Genomic DNA, 5,411 nt, shown 5'->3' on the forward strand with positions numbered 1-5,411 from the left:
TGTAGCTCAAACTCCACCCCTCGCCACTTGACATTTCAATCCGTTGTCAAAACAAAAGGAAAAGAATCCGTGACATTTTCGCATGCCATTTGAGAGTATCGCGTAACGAGGAACGGGGACTAGGATGAGTAGGAGGCACTGTTAAGTGGTTGTAGCCCCCGGATTTTCTTTTATTCTTAATATCAAGAGGAGCGCGGACTTCGTCTGTGATGGCGTTTGCTGGCGCGCGTGCTGTGCTTGTTTGGAGTGTTTTTTTTGTTAAGAGTGGCTGGTTTTTGTGTTAGTTGGTGTTTTTTGGTGGTGGGACTGACTGGGAAGCGCTCCAAAGGGGCGCTGCGCGTATGTCGGCGGGCGCCAGCACAGACGGAGTCCATACTTGTATAAACTCAATAACTTGAAAATATCACAAACTTGACATTGGCTAATCAGAGTAAAGCCAGATTTAAAGAAAAAAAAAAAGAGGAGCGCTGAGCCTGGCAAATGATTTTATAAATACGTAACACGCCCTTTTTTACCCGACTGCAGCAAAGCCAAAAGGAAGGGTTATGATTTTAGCAGTCTATGTATGTATATTTATGTGGGTATGTATGTTTGTACCAGATTCTGTGTGTTCCACCGTAGCGCCTGAACTACTGGGCCGATTTTGATGAATGGGGTGTCAATTGATTCGTCGTAATGGTTCGGGTGACATAGGCTACATTTTATACGAAAAGAATTGACCTAACGGATATTACATGAAAAAAAGTGGGGATCTTCAAAAAAAATTTTTTTTGCTATTGCATCGAGTGGGGTGTCAAATGAAAGAGGAGAAAATTCTGAGTTCATCGATGTAAATGTACTACAACATTAAAATATACCAAGTGACAGAAAAACAATTTTACTACAATATTTCAGTGTTTATTAAGACGATCGCAGTTGGGTTTTAGTTTTCAACTTTATCTTGTTTTATTTATTACTAGCTGATACCCGCGACTTCATTCGCGTGGATGTAGGTTTTTAAAATTCCCGTGGGAACTCTTCGATTTTCCGGGATAAAAAGTAGCCTATGTGCTAATCCAGGGTATAATCTATCTCCATTCTAAATTTCAGCCCAATTCGTCCAGTAGTTTTTACGTGAAGGAGTAACAAACATACACACACACACACACACACACACACACACACATACAAACTTTCTCCTTTATAATATTAGTGTGATTAGTGTGATTTATCATTTCCTAACTATCTTTGTTTGTAATCATTTGGCATTTGATAGATGTATACGCTTGGTTCCTACTGTATGGAGAAAATCTACCAGCAAAATATCAAGATTCTAGGTAGTTTGCTCAGTTTGAGCTTTGATTTGGTTATTATGTGAGTCAGTCAGTGTCTCATTTTATAAAAAAACTAGATGTTGCCCGTGGCTTCGTCCACGAGGATTTAATTTTTCAAAAACCCCATATGAAACTGTTACTTAACATTTAACATTTATTTATTTTGTGGTTACTAGATACTTAATTATACATATTTTAAATTATACAATAGAAATTATATTTAATGCTGAAAACCCTAGCAACATAATATTATCTTATTTCTAATTATAATTATTATTATTTACGCAAAACTACACGTATTTCGAAACAATACCCAGCATCGCAATTATTTATACAAAAAAGAACTTTATTATTCAAAAAAGAAGCTCCTAATTAGCTTGTCTCAGTCCCCTGCTATCTCCCGTGCTCGAGAGGAATGGCTTCATTGCCCGGTCTCCCCTGCGTTCCGTTTTACGCGGAGCAATTATGCCGCGTCGTATTCCATGGGCCGTGCAAATTTAATGGTTGTAGTGGCGGCTCCAATTAGTGCAGTATTGTGAACGGGATATATTTCCTTGCTATTTACAACGTACTTGTGCAAAAATCGCTTTCGGAGACTTGGATCCACAAAAGTTGAAAGCTAGCAAACTTTAATTGAATCGATTTTTGTTGTTTCAAATCGATTGAACGTCTGTTCGAATGGCATAATATGATGTAGCCGTTCATAGATAATATACTAACTAATAACAGGTATAGTGCGCTTCATCGAATAGTACCTATGGCGTTATATTGGCTCCCCTGTCTGTTGGGTGGTCATTGGCACCATATTGGCATGAGAAGACGCAGATTTTGTTTATTTTCATTTGATTTTCATTTCATTCATTCAGGAAAATCAAATGAAAATAAACAAAATGTGCGTCTTCTTATGCCAATATGGTGCCAATGACTTGGACAGACAGGGGAGCCAACATAACGCCATAGGTACTATTTGATGAAACGCACTATAGCAGTTGATCAACTAAAATCACACCGTGTGAACCCCGTTTATGGAAAATACAAATGAAGTATTTCGAAAATCGAAACGGTTGACTCAGAGAGCCCGAAGCGAGTGTGGAGACAGGCGGGGTGGTCGGGCGCTAAAATAATAAAGAATATTATGAGAAAATAATGTTGCTTTATGTTTATATAAAATATTCTCCTGTTAGCTTAATTAATTTTATGTAGGGTTGGACATATTGAAGTTTGACAAGACATTGAAGTTGGCGACTTCGTTCGCGTGGATGTAGTTTTTTAAAAATCCCGTGGTAACTCTTTGATTTTCCGGGATAAAAAGTAGCCTATGTGCTAATCCAGAGTATAATCTATCTCCATTCTAAATTTCAGCCCAATCCGTCCAGTAGTTTTAGCGTGAAGGAGTAACAAACATACACACACACACACACACACACACACACACACACACACACACACACACACACACACACACACACACACATACAAACTTTCGCCTTTATAATATTAGTGTGATTACATAGTTCAACACATTAGCCTTATTGGCGTACAAATGTTGTGTTAGTTAATTAAGCCTACAAATTTTAAATGCATTTTTTTGTAGATTTACATGCGGTTCGTAAAATGAAACCAAAAAACAAATCAGATATTGAAATTAAAAATTTGTTATTGTAGATAGGTATGTTTAAATATCGTGTACTGGACCTCCCCACCAATGAACAAACATACGTACGTAATATGTGTGTTCATTGTACCACGCTGGCTAAGTGCGGATTGGCAGGTTTCACACACCTTTGACAAACTCTTAAGCTTGCAGGTTTCCTCACGATGTTTTCCTTCACCGTTAAAGCAAGTGATATTAAATTGCTTAAACGCACATAGATACCTCTGAAAAGTTAGAGGTGACGTGCCCGGGATCGAACCCCCGACCTGCCGAGTAGGAGGCGGACGTCTTAACCACTAAGCTGTCATGGCTTCGCAACAATAAAGTAATACAAACTAAGTTTGAAATGTATAGAGTGCACTTTGACTTTGCTTAGACTTAAGTTTCAGTTAAAACGAGACAGATTTATGCCAGCGGTATAACGCTGTCTCGTTTTAACAGTGTCTTAAGTCTGAGCAAAGTCAAAGTGCTCTCTATAGATATCAGCCTAACAATGCGCCAACATCTGTACACAATGTAGACTAACCTAAACCTATAGATAAAGTCGTAATACCCCAACCGGCCACACTAACCCAAACTCGTCAAACGAGATTACAGTAGACTTAGCCAACTTTGCCCGCACTCCCCTGCCCCCCGTGCCCCAAAGCCCCGGGGACGCTGGCGATATAATCCAGTTTTGCCCATTATTCTCCCCTTGAAAATGGAAAGCGAAAAAACCAATTTATTTTCTCTTTTACATTTCGTCTTTTCCGTGACGTCTGGGTTGAAAGGGTATTTTTTTTGTCGCCAGGTAAGTACCTATTCTTTGTCTAGCTTGTCACTTTTCATTACGATTATGGGATTTGTTTTGCGTTTTCTTCTTAGATAAATATAATTTGAGAACTCACTCGCCATATTTGCTCTATATGTTTACCACCCTACTGGCAAAGCTGTGCCGCTAAGCGACTTAGCGTTCCGGTACGATGCCGTATAGAAACCAAAGGAGTGTGGGTTAGCTTCCAGGTAAGCTTGGTTCCATCTTAGACTGCATCATCACTTACCACCAAGTGAGATTACAGTCAAGGGCTAACTTGTATTTGAATGAATGAATGAATATGTGTCAACTGTCTTGTCAAAAGTACAGTTCACCCTTAAATTAAGGACTGAAATCTTACTTTTGACATAACAGTTAATAAGGACTGAAATCTCACTTTTGACTTCCCAAAATGTACGCGCTATATGCCACTTTTGTGATAAGATAATAAACAACATTCAATTACCATAATAATAGCATAAGAGTTGTATAAGAGAGAGAGTCACTAGGTTTTAACCGTTTAGACCTAGATATACCTAATAGATTTATTGACATTTTATAATGTTGTTTGACTCAATCGTTGAATGTGCTATTCTTAGAATTATAATATGCCCTTAGGTAAAGCCTAATGCACATGCGCGACATAATATTGTCGGGCGGCGATAGGGCACGACCACACTTGACCTTTGTCTCGCCGGAGCGCGCAAGCCCTCTGTGTCGAGTGTCGTGTCAAGCGCGATGCTTGCCAAGTACTAAAATGCACGGTCGCGTTTTTTGCTACATTTTTTTTTTAATTTAATGCAATTATGAGTAATTGGGGACGAGAGGCTATTGGGGAATATAGAACGAAAATAAAAAATTTTCAAAAGAAAAATAAAACCGACTTCAAAAACCAAAAACACTAAAAAGTAGAAAATAATTTTTGTTTAGCTACACATGTAATGTACCTAGGTATGAAGTCGAGCGAGCATATTAAAACAAAATTAGAAATCCAAGAGTGAAGCTCGCCCGACTTCATACCTAGGTACATTACATGTGTAGCTAAACAAAAATTATTTTCTACTTTTTAGTGTTTTTGGTTTTTGAAGTCGGTTTTATTTTTCTTTTGAAAATTTTTTATTTCACAATTTTTAGTGGCCCCACTGTACTATAATATGCTATGCCCAGTTAAAACCCTACTGTTTACTAAGCTATTACAGTGATCGCGAGCAATTTGCTCTTATCCATTGAGGAGTTCTGTTCTCCATCTCCGAAGATATTCATCAGATCTTCACCAAATTTATATGGGACCACCTGCACAGTATACCCTTTCAAACAAAAAAAAAATTCCAAATCGGTCCAGGGGTCTTTGAGTAATCGGGGAACATACATAAAAAAAAAAAAAAAAAAAAAGCTTTTCCAAGAGGATGTTTACTGAATTCTTATCATTATAGTCAATACTTGAGAGTTATACTCAAGAGCGCGATTATAGATCTTTATCTTGTTAAACTCTAATATTAAAAAAAAATGAAAATTATTTTCCAAGAGCAAAACCGACTTAAAAAATGCTCCTAAAAACATAGTTAATTTAAGCGGATTAATACCTACTAAGAATTTATCATCATCATCATCAACCTATGATACCCCACTTGTTATAGTTATCTTACTTTGT

The 5,411-nt window shown here is 37.7% G+C and overlaps 1 protein-coding gene across 1 annotated transcript in view; it reads left to right on the top strand.

Annotated features, from left to right (window-relative positions):
- The window catches only part of LOC123869110 (choline O-acetyltransferase), a 77,531-nt gene that overhangs the window by 19,232 nt on the left and 52,888 nt on the right, over positions 1-5,411 (top strand). The window lies entirely within an intron of this gene.

This window comes from Maniola jurtina, chromosome 10 (genome assembly GCF_905333055.1).
Source record: "Maniola jurtina chromosome 10, ilManJurt1.1, whole genome shotgun sequence".
Taxonomy (NCBI): domain Eukaryota; kingdom Metazoa; phylum Arthropoda; class Insecta; order Lepidoptera; family Nymphalidae; genus Maniola; species Maniola jurtina.